Raw genomic sequence first — 19,177 nt, forward strand, 5'->3', positions numbered from 1 at the left:
CACAATGGTGATCATGCATGTGTTATGTGTGAGTTGTGTGCCCATTGCCACCAAATATGGGTGTGTGAAAGGGGGTGGCAAGGGAAAAGTAAGATACTTGTGCTATGGTGTCACATGGAACAATTGACATGATAGATGGGAGGACCATTTTCTAGTGTAAGTGGAGGAGAATTCCACGCATGTAATAGAGACTAGAGTAACATTTCATAGTTTGGGAGTGAAGGATAAGGAGTGGTGCAATTTCATGAACACTCATGTAGCTAAACAATGAACCATGGAGGAAACATGGAGTTCCTTGGTAGCAAGGGTTGAAGGTATTGAGTGATTTTTGAAACGGGCCAAGGAGGACCTCCATCACAATCCTAAACCTATAAGTGATAAGGAACCCACCTATGGATTGATAATGGTTAAAAAGAAGAGGGTTTTAGAAAAAACAACAGTAGGAAAATACCATGTAACTCCTCTGAGAAAAAAAACAAAAATAAAAATGACAACAATTATGTTAAGAATCATCATGTGACAAAAGGAACCCTTTACGAGCTAGCTTTCTAATTTTCTCGAGGAATTGTTAAATGTATTGAAAATGTAGCTTCTTATTCTTTTTCTTCTTCTTCTTCTTCTTCTTTGGGGGGTGGGGGATTGTAAGAATTTATACATGTTGGAACTAGTATCTATAGTTTTTAAATAGACAATTTAGTTATCTTTTGGAACCATACTCTAAAACGTTTTGTGACAAGTTGTAACCTACCTATTTTTGACTTTGTAATATATATATTTAAGAAATAGGTAGAGATTTAAAAAAAAACCCTAAAATGATCCAACTGGTAAAAATTTGAGTTCTGCCCGCATGGGTGCCAGAGGGGGCCCTTGTCCTCCCCTCCCTCCTGAGATCGATGCCTTCAAATGTCTGGTAGCCTCCTGCGGCAAGAGGAAAGCAAACACGAATCAACAGAAGTTTGTAAAGAAAGCCGAGTCCATCTTCTCTGTTGAATTGCCTGCGGAACGCTCGTGCCGGATTGCGCTGAACCCAACAGAACGTGGGCTCATTGGCCAATTTACGGGCCTCTGGCCCTCTCCCAAAGCTATCGATGGATGGGTCCAGCGAAACTGGAGGCCCCTTATCTCTGAAGGAATTCGAGATCATCTGGTAGGCAAAGGCTATTACGTTTTTGTCTTCGATTCAACAGAAGATCAAGACCTTATTTTCCGAAACAGTCCATATTTCATGGGCCCCCAAGGGTTTTATCTGAATAAATGGATGTCGGAATTTGATCCTTCACTATATATTCCTTTAGTCATTCCTCGCTAGGTAACGTTACCCCACCTCCATCTTCATTGCTAGAATCCAGAATCTATGGAAACTATCGGGAACAAACTAGGAAAATACGTTGAAAGGGCTGAAAGGAGAGAACAATATTCGTGTGCCAGAATATGTGTTGAAGTCGACTTGGAGATAGGGTTGCTTGAGGCGATCAAGCTAACCATCGCTGGTTGGTCTCACATACAAGAACTTGATTATGAACAACTCCCCTTCAAGTTCTGACATTGTCACGGCTATGGCCATTTCACTCGAAACTACAAGAAGAAAATTGAGGAAGAATCTGAAAAAGAGAGGGGCGAACAGTGGTCACAAGCCCGAAAAGCAGGCACATCCAAGAAGACCAACATAGCGAAAGGGAAAGGAGGGAATGCAGAGACTGGAGGACCCTCTTCTTGGAAGAGACTACCTGAAGTTCAAGCCACAACAAATGCCACCACTTAAACAAATCCTTTTGCTGTTCTAAACCCTCCAGAAGATCAAAACCAACCATAACTTGAAGAGGGAAATGTGCAACAGTATATTGAATATATAACAAACGCAAAAATGAACTCAAGATCTTAGGAACAAACTGGAGTAGCCACCTCAGAAATCCCTTGTGTAGACACAACCCCACGGGAAACCCATGGCTCTCTAGCAGGCGCCATATCCCCACTCTCTTATGCAGAAATGATCAAAAAGAAAAAGCTGATAGACAACCCTGGTTCTTCTGAAGAAGACTCTTTTGAGCGATCCACCAAAAAGGCAGGAAGGAAGTCTCGTAAGGAGATCAGAGAAGAAGAGGCAGAGAGATTAAAGATGCAGGGTAGTCAGTCCACAATCGAAATGTCATTAGGCAGAAACACAAGGGCTCGACCCACAAAGGGAGGGCCTACTCCTTCCTTCCCTAGTAAATAATGCAGATTGTCTCTTGGAATTGCAGGGGTTTGGGGAACCCATTGAAAGCTGAAGCAGTAAAAGATCTATCAAGAATGGAACCCTCAGATATCCTCTTGCTCCAAGAGACAAAGATAGAAGAGGATGTTATTCTATCCTTAAGTTGAATCAAGTGGAATAAGAACTCAGGAAAAATGGTCAGTGCCTTTAGGGGGTCTTGCAACCTTATGGTCAGAGGATATGTTTCAGCTGAAAATCTCCTTCGCAACCCAACACTGGATATATACAGAACTTCAACATCTTCCAAGTAAGATTTCTTTGGCTCTCTTCAATCTTTATGTCCCTGTTAATTTCCTGGAAAAGAAGGACTGCTGGAATTCTCTCTCAAACTTCCTAGAAATCTACACTCCCCCAAACATCATACTAGTGGGGGGTCTTAACATCACTTTAGATCCGAAAGAGAAAAAAAGGTGGAGTTTGGAGTAAAGATCCCTTGCATGTCTCGGTGGAGTCTTTGGTTCTTGCTTGGGACTTCCTCGACCTCAAACCTAAGAAAGGTCGTTATACGTGGACCAACAATAGAGTTGGTAATGCCAACATTACTGCTCGTCTAGACCGGTTTCTAGTTCAAAGTTCTTTGATGGAGGGGAAGCATTTAATCTCTTCAAAAATTTTGCCCAAGATAACATCTGACCATAACCCCATCTCGCTGCTGCTAGAAAAAGAGGAAGACTTAGGCCCTATTCCCTTTAGATTCAGTCCTCTTTGGGTAGCAAGAGAGGGCTTTATGGACATAGTGGCTCAAGCTTGGTCACAACCAGTTGAAGGATCCCCCAGCTTTGTGTGGGAGCAGAAACTTAAGTACACTAAGTATGCCTTAAAAACTTGGGCAAAAAAAAAAACCCTCTCCACTCCAACGAGCAATAGACAAAAGATTGTGCAGGCTTTAGCCGAGATTCAACTAGGCATGGAAGAAACTGAAACCACCAAAGCTCAGCTGCTCATTGAACAAAATGCCCAGTTCAACTCTTTTCTCTCCTTTCACCACGAAGATGAGTACTAGTGCCTCAAGTCTCGCAACCTCTGGCTGCAAGCTGGAGATAGAAACACATCATTCTTTCACAGACAATGCAGAGCTCGTCTCTCTCAGAATCACATCTCGAAAATATCCACCAGGGAGGGGGAAGTCATCAAAGGACAACCTCTTTTAAAATAGGCCACCACATCTCATTTTCAACAACTATTTCAGGAGGATGGTTCTTCTGATGATGATCTGGCTGCTGACTTTTTGTCAAACATCCCTTCACTTGTCACTGCAGATTTAAACGTTGGGTTATTGAAGCCTTTTACTGAAAAAGAGATAGTGGAAGTCATATGGTCAATGGAGCCAGATAAAGCCCCTGGGCCGGATGGCTTCACCATCCATTTTTATAGAGCTTGCTAGAATGTAATAAAACTCGATCTCCTCTGAATGATAAAAGCCTTCCAAAAGAAAGCCAAAGTGGGAGGGTGCACCAACTCCACCTTCCTTGCTTTAATCTTGAAAGAAGTTAACCCAGAGACTTTCAACAGGTTCCGACCTATCTCACTCTGCAATGCCTCATACAAGATTCTCTCCAAACTCTTAGCCAATCCATCTGTTAGGGAATCTAATCTCCCCTCTTTAGGGCGGTTTTGTCAATGGAAGGCACCTCATAGACAATATGATCCAAGTGCAAGAAGCCCTCCACTCTAGCCACATTCGGTAGGAAAAAGGCATGCTCATCAAGTTGGTTATGTTAAATGCTTTTGATCGGGTTAAAATCTCATTCCTCTATAAAATCCTTCTCTCTTTTGGTTTTAGTGTTGAGTTTGTCAACTTGATAAAATCCTACACATATAGACCTTGGATAGCGCCCCTGGTCAATGGCAGACCTGCTGATTTCTTCCAAGCTACAAGAGGGCTCCGCCAAGGGTGCCCATTGTCACCCTTTCTTTATATCTTGTTGGCAGAATCCCTAAGCAGAAAGCTAACAGTTGAAAGGGAAGTAGGCTCTATCCCAGGCATTAAGGCAGCAAGAGGTGTGGATCCTATAAATCATGCCCTCTTTACGGATGACTCTCTCCTCTTGGGAGGGGCCTCGATTAAGATAGCAAGGGCTTTCAATGAAATTCTTCAACACTTCTGCTTAATTACAGGAGCCTTGATCAACAAAAGAAAAAGTGTTGTCTATGGTTGGAATGTAGATCATCCAACTATCCTTCGAATCACTTGCTCCTTGGGATTCCTTGGGTATGACAAATGGGAAAATATCAAATACCTAGGCCTTCCCTTAACCTTGGGACCAAACCCTCCCTCCCTCTGGATCAAAGTAATTAGCAAGATGAAAGCAAAAATAGCATATTGGGAGGCCAATGGCTAACAAAGGTTGGGAAGCTAGTTTTGATAAAGGCAGTCCTCTTCGCCCTCCCCATCTACCAGTCTTCCCTCCTGCTAGCACCCAACTCTATCATGGAATAGATCTCCAAGCTCCTTCGAGATTTTCTGTGGAATGGGGGTAAGAGAAACCAGAGCAAGTTACATATGGTAAGATGGGATATCCTTAAAAGACCACTCCAAGAAGGTGGGTTACAAATTCGAGATCCAGGGCTGGCAAATTTGGCTCTTGGTGGAAAAATCATATGGCAGTTGTATGCAGACCAAAAACATCTTTTCAGCAAGATCCTCTAGATGAAATACCTAAAGGGAGGCTCCTTGAGAAACCTTACAACAACATCTACTCCAATAGGAACATCAATTTTGAATTTAAGCAGAAGATGCATTGATCACTTACAACAACATTTATACAGAATCCTGGGCAATGGTCTGAGAACCTTACTATGGGAGGATACTATTCAAGGGAATGCCCTTTGGCCTCCCTAAATTCCTACAATGATTTAAAGATCTGGTTAGTGAACAAAGGTCTCCTCCGGCTTGTAGACATTTGTTCTTGGGACAACAAAGGGAATTGGGCAGGATGGACTTTTCTAGGGGTCCGAGAACCTCTTCACGCTCAAAAAAACTTGTTGTATATAGCTCTCTTTGGCCTCGCCCCTGTCCACCGCTCATCCAAGGACAAATGGGGGTGGGGAAGAATAGGAATTTACACAACAACTCAAGGTTTCTCCTCTTTACAATCTACTCATGCCCCTTCACTGACATCGAAGCTCTGGAAATCAGTTTGGTCCCCCTTTAGCCTACCAAAGGTGAATTTCTTCACATGGTTACTCATGCATAGAAAGGCACTAACAGGTGAAAATATGAACAAAAGAGGGTTCCACGGCCCCTTTAGATGCTGCTTATGCAACTCTGCTGCTAAAACCTCTGATCATTTACTGGTTGACTACGATTTCACACAAGCAGTCTGGAATTTGGTCCTTCACGGTCTTAGTGCTCCCTCCCCCTCCCAGACATCTGTCGTTTCTCTTTACATCTCCTAGACAAACCAAAATCTAGAGAAAAAAGCTAAAAACGTAGTTTGGAACAACATCTGGCAAGCTATTCCAAAATGGATTTGGTGGAAAGTGTGCTTGGCTAGAAACGATTGTGTTTTCAACAACAGGGTTCCGAATTCAGTGGTAGTGGTGGCCAAAGTGAAAGCCCTCTTGCTGGAAATTGCAGGTAAATTAGCTCCCGTCTCCTCTTTACCTTCAGAAGCTTCTGCGTGGCTGGGATCCTTCTTGATAGGAGAGAGGAACGATTCAGTTAGCAAACTGTTGAATGCTCCTTCTTGGCGCTTGCGACTCACTGAAGGTGACTTTCACACGTGGTGGTAGGGGACCTCAAAAGCCACAATCTTATTTGATGGAGAGTCTAAGGGGAACCCAAGAACTGCAGGTGTAGGGGGTTTGATTCTTTCCCTGGATAGATCGAGTGAAACCGACTTTAGTTGGGGACTAGGCACTAACTCGAACAATCAAGCAGAGAATTACAGACTCCTAAAAGCTTGTCAGATTGCGAAGGAGCTAGGTTATAAAATAATACAAATTTTCGAAGACTCAGAGCTTCTGATTAAGCTTTTAAACTCCAAAGATCATTTTTGTAATCCTGCATTAAACAAAACTCTGCAGCGAATCCGAAACACTTTGAAAGATTTTGACAGAGTTGACTCTTACCACATTTTGTGGGATTTAAACAAGCAAGCAGACTCTCTAGCAAATAAAGCTTGTCTGCTGCCTTAAGGAAATCTTAGTCTCAATGGAGGACCCTATTCACTTCATCCTTTGCCTTAACCAAGCTACAGCAGGTAGATCTGCATTCATTGGCCTCAACAATCAGATTGAGCATTGTTCTTGGAATTTTGAAATAAAACCCAGACACAGAGGACATTTATGGGTTTTATTTCAAAATTTCGACTTCTTAAGGGTATACATTTTCCACAAGGGTTTATTGTTGTTCCACTTTCGTTGAGTTCAGAGGATCCTTACAAGCATTTGTTTTTTCCTGATTGACCTTTGTTCCTTTGATGCATTTTATTTAGTAGTAACAACTTATTGTTTATCTTCTAGTTCTTTCTTATCCCGAGGCTCTTCTTAATTATATATCGTATAATGATTGCCCTAAGATCCTTCCGACCATTTGGGCCTTTGGTTATTTTTCAGATCTTTGTTGTTTTAGCTCTTGGAGAAATTTTTAGTTATGTTCCCCATTTCATAGCACGCTCTACATTGGAATGAAATATTCTCATAATCGAGGTTTTGAACACAGTGTAACACCCTCCTCCCACATTTACCCAAGCTAACCGGTCCACCGGGGTAAACACGTGACGAAGAGTTACTATAATATGATTTAACTCCCCTAGCACATTTAAGGAAGTGGAGCCGACAAGAAAAGACCATTTTGAACTTCCTCAGATGCTACAGAACCTTCAGGATCCAACCAACCCTTGTAGGTGTCCAACCCCTGAGACAACTTGTTGTTTGACTAAACTAGAGCCCCAATCGAACTAATGTAAAGCCCTCCATGTGGTTGAAACCCTCTAATCGTATGCACAAGATTGCATCCATGCGACTATAGAGTTTTCCAGGCAGTTCTGTGCCAACGACCCCGAATTATGAGCCACTTTTTAAGGGTCAGGACTCAGGCCTCTACCCAAAACTTGATGAAGCTCTCAGAAAGGACAAATGAAAATATGATAAGGCCTCTAATGCAAAACTTGAACAAGGACCTGACCTGACAAGGCTTAGCCATGACAAACATTTCTTCAAACACATCATGAACATGTAATCTACAGGTCATATAAACACATATAAGCACAAGGACTTCATACTTAACTGAGATTTGTCAAGAAATTTTGATGCCCTCTCGTAATAGATACAATATAATCTATTAGGTCATGCATTTATTTAATAAACAAAACATAATGAGATACATAACTCCAGTCTATCATAAACCATGCTTATAACCAACAAAATAGCAATGATAGAACAACTATTAAGATCACATAATAACAAGTATATTTACCCATAAAATACTAGAGGGAAAGAACTCTCATTAATATATACAAAATATAACCAGGTCAGAGACTTCCACGTACCACCCGACCATAGATTGGGTTGAACCAAATCTTTCTTTCATCCAATCACCCCTATGCCATATTCCAAGCATGAGTGTGGGATCTCATGGAATAAACCATACAAAACCAAACCAGGACTTCCAGAGGCCAAACCACCTCGACCCTCAACAAGTGATTCCACCTCATGGTCGAACATTACTAACCATCACCAGGTTAGTCTCTAACCAAGTTGTCCAGGGCTCTAGAGTGTTTTTTCCAACCAAGGCTTCCAGGACTAGTAACTCAACCCACAATTGTTGTTGGGCTCCAGAGTGTAACTCAACCCACCAAGGGCTCCAGAGCATTTTTCCAACCAAGGCTTCTAGGATTAGTAACTCAACCCAAGTTGTTATAGGGCTTCTAGATCGTTTGTCCAGCCAAGGCTTCCATGAACTAGTAACTCAACCCATAGCCATAAGGAACATGAGCACCAACCAAAAAAAAAAGGTAAATGCACAACGCCATGGCTATCTAGGAAATGAAAAGGCTAGGCAAAACCACTGTCAATCTAGACAATCCTCCATGCCAATGATAGATCACAACCAAGAAACCACATGCATGTGCCATGCATGCCAAAAAGAGCAAGGAAAGCATACATGCAACTCGATACCTGCAAGCAAAACTCGTTGTAGTTTTTGATCTTGTTGTCCTCTTAAACTTTCCTTCTTGCTCCAGATCCCAAGTATGCCACACTCCACCAAGAGTGCTCCAAGAAAACTCTAAGTGTCCAAGAGTATGAGAGAGAGAGAATATAATGAGAATGCCAAAGACTGAACTAACAAAAGCTAACACTGACCAAAGTTGTGTACTGATCCTCATAAGCCTTTTTATCATTGAGGTCTCTATTTTCTTCATTTCCATTATTTTCCTTAAATTTCCCCCTCACATGCAACCTGTGACTTTTCATCTTCCTTTTCTCCTATTTTTCATTATTTTCATAAATAAATGTCACTTTGCCTCTCCAAAGCCTTTGCCAATTTCCATAGCCATTAATTAATCACAAGTGATCCACATCACTATGTTTTGCCCAAGATTTAGCTTGGAATACATGTCCCATGATCTTAGTTATTATTTTGCCTTTATTAACTTTATCACATGGATTTTTGACCAAGGTTGTTACAAAACCCTCCCTCTTGGGGGAACACCGTCCTCGGTGTTCAATGACACCTGCATCCAACAAGACCGCTAAAAATCAAAACATATTTTGCATGGAGCTTAATAACTTAGCTCATTGTAGTATTTACAATGAACAACCTGTTGAAAGCAAACTAACATAACCAACATGACAAACACAACATCATGACAACCATATCACTTATTAGAGCTTTATAACATAACTTGTGGCGATATTTACATCCATATACATATATACATATACCAAAATTGCTTGCCTTAACTGGAAAACAATGAAGGATACATAGCCCACATCTAATTAGCCATCTCCCATGTAGCTTCATCGGGCCCAAAGTGCTTCCACTACACTTTAACCTGCTCGATTGCTCGATTCCAAAGCATGAGCATCTTTCTCTACAAAATGCATTGAGGTTCCGGCTAGAATTCTCCTTATGGCTCCACCTGCAATACATACCAATCAATCACATGATCAACATCTTTAACATACTTCTTAAGTAATGAAATGTGGAAAACATCATGGACTTTCACTGTTGAAGGCAGTGCAAGTCAATAGGCTACTGGTCCAATCCTCTCAAGAATCTTGGAAGGTCCACAATACTGAGGTGCCAACTTGGCACATGATCCAATCCTCAAGGAGCTCTTATTAGGCTTGATGCGCAAGTGCACTTGTTCCCCAACCTAAAACTCCTTAAACACCCTGTGTTGATCAACATAGCTCTTCTGTCTATCATGTGCTACCTTTAAATTATTCTTGATAACTTGCATTTCCTGTTCCATCTCTTCCAAAAATCATGGTCCAATCAATACCCTGTTAATTGGATCACTCCAACTGATAGGAGCATTATAAATCTGCCCATAGAGTGCCTCAAACTGACTCATCCTCAAAGACTCCTGATATCCGTTGTTGTAAGCGAACTCAACCAGTGGAAGATAATCTTCCCACTTTCACTGTTGATGCATGATGTACATTCTTAGCATGTCCTCCAAAATCTTATTGAGCCTCTCTATGTGGCCATCTGTCTGCAGATGATAAGCTGTGCTAAAGGCCAACTCTGTACCAAAACCTGCAAATAACTATTTCTTGAACCTAGAAGTGAACTTAGCATCCTTGTCTGACACACTCTTCTTCGGAACACCATGCAACCTCACTATGTCTCTCATGAAGGCCTATGCTACATCATTAGTTGAATACGTAGACTTCACCAAAATGAAGCATGCTACCTTAGTAAACATGTTAAAAGCAACCATAATAGAGTCATGTTGTCTAGTTGTCCTCAACAAACCTATAATGAAATCCATGGAAATAACCTTCCATTTCCATTCTAAAATCGAAATTGGTTGTAGTAAGCCACCTAGATTCTTAAACTTTGCTTTTACCAGTTGACAATCCAAGCACCTAGCCACAAAATCTGCCACTTTTTTCCTTAGATTTGACCAATAATATAACTTCTTCACTAATGTAAATGTTTTCTCATATCTTGGGTGACTTGAATACGACTTAGCATGAAACTTTCTCAAGATAAGATTCTTGAGCTCACTTTTGTCCAACACATAGATCCTGTCCCTAAATCTGACCAAACCATCTATTGTGAGATGATAATCCACATCCTGATCACTTGTATCCTGTTGTAACCTATGCATAAGCTCCTTATACCTATCATCCCATTGATCTGCCTGTAAGATATGGTCCTGTAGATCTGTCCCATATGAACTCATAGCTGCAACGCAATTTACCTGTACTCTTCTGCTAAGTGCATTTGCAACCTTGTTCTCTTTACCGTTAATGCACAAGATCTCAATGTCAAAATCACTAATCATGGCCAACCATCTATATTGTCTGGCATCCATGCTCAGTTGGTCAAATAAGTACCTCAATCCACTATGATCACCCATCAATACAAATCTCCTTCCAAGAAGATAGTGTCTCCACATGTTCAATGCATGAACGATCACTGCCAACTCAAGGTCATGTGTCACATAGTTATGCTCGTGCTCATTCAGTTTCCTTGATTCATAACACACTACCCGTCCTTCGTGGATTAAGACTCCACCAAGTCCTCTCTTGCAGACATCTGTACAGACCACAAACTCTTTGTCCAGATCTACAATCTTTAGAACTTAAGCATATGTCAAGAACTGCTTCAGCTTCTCAAAACTTGCTGCACATTCCTCTATCCATTCAAATTTATTACCTTTCCTTTACAACGATGTAATAAGATAAGAAATCTAGGAGAAGTTCCTGATGAATCTCCTATAATAGCCTGCCAACCCCATAAATGACCTTACCTCGTACACATTCTTAGGACCTTCCCATTCCATGATAACTTTTATCTTTTCCAGTTCCACTGCTATGCGTTCCTTGGAGACCACATACCCCAAGTAATGTACCTTTGTCTGGAAGGAATTGCATTTGATAAGCTTGGCCTACAACTGATGCTCTCTTAGCAATCTCAATATTGTTTCTAGATGTTCAGTATGCTCTTCCTAATTCTTAGAATATACCAATATATCATCAATGAATACAATCACAAACTTGTCCAGATAAGGACACAACACACTATTCATCAATCACATAAAAGTAGTTGGAGCATTAGTCAAATCATTCTTGTAGATGTCCTCTTCTTTAATGCATACTTGATGATATACTGATCTCAAGTTAATCTTCAAGAACATTGTTTCTCCCTTCAACTAGTCAAGCAAGTCATCAATCATCGACAACAAATACCTGTTCTTGATGGTCACCTTCTTCAACTTCCTATAATCGATGCACAACCTGAGAGTACCATCCTTTTTCTTCACAAACAGTATCGACGCAACCCACGGTGAAACAATTGGCCTGATTTACCCCTTTTCAAGCATTTCCTTCAACTGCAACTTCAAGTCCACTAGCTTTGGTGTGCTCATCCTGTATGGTGCCTTTGATGTTGGTGTTGCCCCTGGTATCAACTAAATAGAAAATTCCACTTCCCTGTGAGGTGGTAACTCTAAAATCTCTATCAGAAGCATATCCTCGAACTGTTGTAAGACTATATACTTCTTCAAGACACCCGCATCCTCAACTTCCTTACCTTCATCATTGGAAATATCCACCGCAAAGAACACACACCCTTTCCTACGACTGCGCTTTGTATGCATAGTTGTAACCATTTTGACTGGCGTTACCTTCTTCTTACCTTGCAAGATTATTTGTTCCCATTGTCATCCAAATACTCAATAGCCTTGTCATAACAATCCACCTTGTTCATGTGAATATATAACAAATCCATACCCAAAAGCATACTATATGATCCAAATGGAAGTACATTCAAATGCGCTCATGTAGGCATACCATTCAGAGAAAATGCACAAACTCTTACCTAATGATGAACTCTTTTCTTTGTCTTTGTAGCCAACTGCACTAACCAAGACTTTGTGTGCACTTCCTTACTCAAACCACACTTATCCACCAAGTCAGGATAAACATAACTATAATTAGATCCAGTGTAAATCAAAATAGAAACAACTTGATCACGAAGCTTACTGTCCATCTCAATAATAGATGCCTAGTGATCTACCTTTCTGTTATCCAACGCTGCATAAATCCAAGGAACACTTTGTTCAACATACGCAACTGCCTGCCCTTCCTGAGCATTGTAAATCTGCGGTCTGCCACACTGATGTTGTGGACAATCTCTCTAACGATGATCCTTGCCACAAGTCCAACATTATAAAGGCTTCCAGCTTGCACCCTTGTTCAACTCCTCATATTGAAATCCCTATCTTTGTCAGATGCATTGAACTTGTTAGGTAGTGTTGCATTCTCTTTGTTTCCTTTGTCCTAGGGTCTTATTCACTTCTTATCCCATTTTCCTTTATTCTTTGCATTACCTTTCCAATCCTAATTAGTCTCATATCTGCATTTTGATTGCTCATAAAAATGCTTTATCTTCATGATGGCTTCCTCTAATCATCTAGGCTCATCAAAATCAATCCTGTCTTTGAATGCTACCGACAACCTGCTGATGAATCTGTGAATATTCTCTTTCTCCTCCTTCAAATAAGGCACATACCTCAATAACTCAAAGAATCTGCTAGTGTACTCCTCAACGGTCATAGATCTGATTTTAGCTCATAGAATTCCTTTGCCCTGTCATTATAGTATCTCTTAGAGAGATAGTTCTTTCTTAAAAGTATCTCGAACTCACTCCAAGTCAACTTCTCTTCATGAATACCTCTGAATTCTTTACATCTTCCCACCAAATGTCTTCTTTACCTTTAAGACTTAACGTAGCTATTATGGCTTTCATGTTTTCTGAGTAGTCATGCAACCAAAATAACTTATTCATCCAAAGTAACCATGCTTCTGCATCCTGTAACTTCTTCATTTATCCATCAAATGTATGTGGATTGGCTTTCTTGAACTCATCCGACAAATATCCCTTGTCATCCCTCCTGTAAGGATGACAGTGATGATGACCATGGTACCTGTCTGAACCAGAACTAGAGTAAAGCCCATGTTCACTGCCTCGCCTATTAGTTGTATCGAATAATCTTCCATGTCTGACTGTATCATCTCTATCCAACCTATGTCCACCATGTGACCTGCTACCATACACTTTGTTAGCCGTATTCTCCTGCTCATGACTGATTCTAAGCAGTACATGTCTCTTCAAGTATGACAAACTTTGAACAATGACTGCATTAACTTTTGCTTGCTTCTCATGTGCCCTAGAAAGTCCCTCTTGTGATTGAGTTATTCAGTCATTATCTTCTTTGCAACTTCTTATTTCTTCCTTCAAATTTCTCATAGTGTTTCCTATGTAAGGGGAGTACTCATCACCATACTTCTCATCTTATCTATAAGGAGAATCTAGTGAATTGTAGTTTACCATATTGCTAGTCATCTTTGATCTTCTCTTCTTGTAGTTATATCATGTCAACTAAACCAAAACGTAAACATAACCAACATACCTCAATATAGTTCAGGGGAGGATAACTTGTTTGCAAGATCAACTAGATTAACCCAATACATGTATAATCATAATCCCAACGATATATAAACATGATGTTAATCATTATCCCCGTTACCATGCATAATTTCATAATTATAACACTGACAAGGTACAATGCATAACAAACATATTGACGACACGCATGCATAAACAATACATATAAACACTATCATGCATTCATAGTGAACACATCCAAAAAACAACCTCATCAACTTCTGCATGACAATATGACGACAACAATGTCCCTTACCACACATACATAATAAACACATAGACCACAAGCATAATGAACATATATGTAACTGACATGTACACATGAAAACACATTCATCCAAAGAGAAAAGGAAACCAGACATCACCCAAGGAAAACATAATTATGCTCTGATACCACCATGTAACACCCTTGTCCCGCAGTTACCCAAGCTAGCTAGTCCACCGGGGTAAACAAGTGACAAAGAGTTACTATAATATGATTCAACTCCCCAAGTAAAGTTAAGGAAGTGGAACTAACAAGGAAAGACCATTATGACCTTCCTTATACGCTACAGAACCTTCAGGAGCCAACCAACCCTTATAGGTATCCTACCCCTGAGACAAATTGTTGTTTGACTGAACTAGAGCCCTGGTCAAACTGATGAAAAGCCCTCCATTCGGCTGAAACCCTCCAGTCGCATGCAAAATCCTACATCCATGTGACTGCAGATTTTTCCGGGCAGTTCTATTCCAACGACCCTGCATTCTGAGCCACTTTTTTAGGGCCAGGACTCAGACCTTTGCCTAAAACTTGATGAAACTCTCAGAAAGGATAAATAACAACATGATAAGGCCTCTAATACAAAACTTGAACAAGGACCTAATCTAACTAGGCCTAGCCATGGCATACATTCCATCAAACACATCATGAACATGTAATCTACAAGTCATATAAACACATCTAAGCATAGGTACTTCATACTTATCTGATATTTGTCAAGAAGGTCTAATTCCCTCTCATAATAGTTGCAATATCATCTATTAGGTCATGCATTCATTGTTCATTCATTTACTAAAAAAAACATAATGAGAGCCATAACTCAAATTTGTCATAGACCATGCTTATAACCATCATATATCTAACAAAATAGTGATGATAGAACAATTGTTAAGCTCACATAATAACAAGTACATTTACCCATAAAATATAATAGGGAAAGAGATCTCACTAACATACACAAAATGCAATCAGGTTAGGGACTTCCACGTACCACCCGACCATAGATTGGGCTGAACCAAATCTTTCTTTCAGGCAATCACCCCCATGCCATATTCCAAACATGAATGTGAGATCTCATGCAATAAACCAGAAAAAACCAAACCAAGGGTTCCAGAGGCCAAACCACCTCAACCCTCAACAAGTGATTCCACCTCACGGTCGGACATCACTAACCATCACCAGATCAATCTATACCAAAGTTGTCCACGGCCCTAAAGCATTTGTTCCAACCAAGGTTTCTAGGACTAATAACTCAACCCACAACTGTTGCCAGGATCTAGAGTGTTTTTCCAACTAGGGCTTTTAGGACCAGTAAATCAACCCACCAAGGGCTTTAGAGTGTTTTTCCAACCAAGGCTTTCGAGACGAGTAACTCAACCCAGGTTATTATAGGGTTTCCAAAGCGTTTGTTCGGCCAAGGCTTCCAAGAACTAATAACTCAACCCACAACCATAAGGAACAAGAGCATCAGCCATAAAACAAAGGTAAACCCACAACACCATGGCTCTCCAAGAAATGGCAAGGCTAGGAAAAACCACTGTCAATCTAAACAATCCTCCATGCCAATGCATGTGCCATGCATGCCAAAACTAATAAAGAAATCATACATGAAACTCGGTACCTACAAGAAAAAACCGTCTTAGCTATTGATCTTGTTGTCCTCTTATGCTTTCCTGATTTTCCTTTGCCTTCTTGCTCCATATCCCAAGTATGCCACACTTCGCCAAGAGTGCTCCAAGAAAAATCTAAGTGTCCAAGAGTATGAGAGAGAGAGAATAAAATGAAAGTGCCAAAGACTGAACTGACAAAAGCTAACACTGACAAAAGTTGGTACTAATCCTCAAAAGATTTTTTTTATCATCAAAGCCTCTATTTTCTTCATTCTACCTTATTTCCCTTCAATTTCCTCCTCACATACAACTTGTGACCTTTCACCTTCCTTTTCTCTTATTTTCCATTATCTTCATAAATAAATGCTAATAAATGTCACTTTCCCTTTCCGAAGCCTTTTCCATTACCTTCGCTGATTTCCATAGCCATTAATTAATCACAAGTGATCCCCGTCACTATGCTTTTCCCAACATTAAGTTTGGAATACGTGTCCCATGACCTTGGTTATTATTTTACCTTTATTAACTTTATTACATCTATTTTTTACTAGGGTTATTACACCTAGACATAATTTGGAGCCGTTAGACTAATCTTAGTGGGAAAACCCTTATTGAAGTCCATCTCCACTCAAATTCAAGCATAACTAGTCTTATAAAAAAAATGTTTCTGGGTTATGGAAATAAAACTTTCCAAGTGCATTCACAGTAGATGATAACGACGAGAGATTCCAAAGATGTAAGGGAAGGTTCGAAAGCCTTACACAAACTAGAGTTGTGGAGATTGATGTTGTTACTAAATCAAAGGTGGGAGACCATGACTGCATGAAGAGACCGACACTACCCTAGAACCACAACTTGCATTCAAAAATCGCCTTCTTGTCTTGTCCTCAATATTATCGAAAACAACAACAACAACAACAAAAACCCCAATCCATAGGGTAAATATTCAAATCATCCGTCAAGTGAGGCTTCCATGTCTCAGAGATCCATTTGTCCATATCAATCAATTACAGCTAGAACCCATTAACCTGAGACCAAACCTTTCTCCGAAAAAAAATTCTCACAGCTGAAACCTTCCTCATCCAAATCAACATTGAGGGAAGGAACTTCTTGAACTACTAGAAGACCAAATTCGTATTTCAGCATGGAACTATACAAAATTGAAGTAGAGCCATTTTGGTCAACAATCATTCTTGCAAAAGAAATTGTCTTATTCGTCGGATCACTGATATTTTCCATTGATCGAATTGCAGTAGAGATCTATAAAAAATTCCACGCGATCTATGCATAGATCGACCAGCTAGGGAAAAACCCTAGCTGCTACAAGGGTTTTTAGAGCTCCGCACATCCTCTTGTATTACATTGTTGATCAATACAACTAGGGTCATTTCCAATACAAATAAATTTGTTTTTGTTACAAAAATAACAATGACAAGGATAAAATATTAATGTAGGCTTGGTTGGTTGGTGAAGCAACCAATCCCCATAAAAGTTTAAATAACTTAACCACATGTTCACCCTTTGTGCCATGGTTAATATTATTTAGTATGTATTATTCATTTTTAGGCCGATAGGCCTTCCTATGCCTCAACAATCATCAACAATTTTACCTTGCTCTGTTGGATCAGGTGAGACACTTTCAATGATTGATTTGAAGTGTGACTATTTTTTCCAAATATCAGTTGAGTTGCCTCACTGCTTTTTCCCATTCTTTTATGTCATTCTTAAATATATTTTTACTGCTTTTTCCTTGCCCGGTGTTGTTGCTGTTCTTCTTCCCTGACTTTTGGCAAGGACTGTTCTTCTTCCCTGTCTTTTGGCAAGAACGAGACAGAGCAGTCTCCCATCGATGTGGTGAAGAGCAACACCATATTATCTCCGGACCTCGGCACGCTCCACAGAAACTATTACCCTGAAAATGCAATCCTTGTGAACAGGGGTCACGACATCATGGTGAGTAATGCAACCTTTTTTTTAAAGCTTCTGCAGAAAGGTTTCGGGTTCGATTCCCTCTTACTCCTATGGCTGTGTTGCATCAGGTGAACTGGGCTGAAGGCACCGGTAGTCTTGAGATATAAGGGAAAAGCTTTACACTATATCAATGCCATTGGCACCACCCGACGGAGCACACCATAAATGGAGAGCAGTACAATCTCAAAACCCTGTTTTCCATCTTTTCTACACTAAATTATACTCTGCTATTTAGGCGTTGCTCACAGTTTTGCATTGAAATTACAGGCATCCACTAGAAATCCATCTGGTGCACCAAGCGGAGGACAATGAAATTGCCGTGATTGGGATCATTTACAGGGATGGCCCATCTAACCCTTTCCTATCGCAGGTATATTTGTGAAATCTCATTTCACTCTCTCTCTATATATATAATTATGAAGTGATTATATTGTGATAACTATATTGGGGGTATAACGAACAGTTAATGGATGCGATCCATGTCTTTGCGCATATGGAACCGCTAGTGGAACCCCTTGGTCCGGTGAATCCGAATGACATAAAATTCGATGGCAGTAGATATTATAGGTACATGGGATCTCTCACCACCCTTGCTTGCACCAAGGGAGTCATTTGGACTGTGATTGATGGGGTATTTCTATGATCCCCCTTCTCGTTATCGCCGAAACACAAATGTGCGTTCATGGGTATCGACCCTATGACCTGAGACATTTTGACCAATCTATGTGCAGATAAAGACAGTGTCGGAAGACCAAGTGAGGGCCCTGCAAGCAACTGACCATGATGTAAGTACTGGGTACTCACTTCTTGTTAATTTATGGCAAAATACAATTAACTGTATAATATTATAGTTTGCGTTATCACTAAAGCTCAGATTTCTTAATGTTTACACATATTTATTGTTTTAGAAGAGTAAGTTTAAAATTATGCATTTATGTTATTTCAGATAAATATATTATGATGTTTAATTAAAAATATATATATTCTATAAATTGAAGTGAATTAATATTCAATTTATTGTATTTTGCAGGGTTATGATCAAAATGCTAGACCTATCCAATCCTTAAATGGAAGAGTTGTTGGCATTTATAGTCAAGAATGGATTTCTTCTTGAATTGGAAAAATGTTGTACCTTTATAGGAATAATGTTGTGCATTATATAGCATAATTATTTCTTAAATTAAGAAAATTTCCTAAATTAAGAAAGCATGGCAAAGTATAGTTAATATACAGTACATGTACTAGTTTTATTAAATAAGATAGATTAGGTATATGGGAGGTTGTTAAGATTATCATCTTCATATTATTTATAAATAAATATGAAGTCTTAAGATAAGTCCTTTTTAGGACGTGTGGAAGAGTATTATATTTGAAACTTGGGTTATTGAGTGGTCATTCATCTTTAAACGCCAAGTAAGTGTATTATCTTTATAAGTGAAGTGTATTTTTTT

The 19,177-nt window shown here is 39.9% G+C and overlaps 1 pseudogene; it reads left to right on the top strand.

Moving 5' to 3' along the window:
• The first annotated feature begins 847 nt into the window (after positions 1–847).
• On the top strand, positions 848–18,840 carry LOC149212393 (alpha carbonic anhydrase 7-like; annotated as a pseudogene).
• Positions 18,841–19,177: the final 337 nt, after the last annotated feature.

The sequence above is a fragment of the Pinus tabuliformis genome, chromosome 1_1 (genome assembly GCF_031772625.1).
Source record: "Pinus tabuliformis cultivar Carrire ecotype Pingquan chromosome 1_1, CPIR1, whole genome shotgun sequence".
NCBI lineage: Eukaryota > Viridiplantae > Streptophyta > Pinopsida > Pinales > Pinaceae > Pinus > Pinus tabuliformis.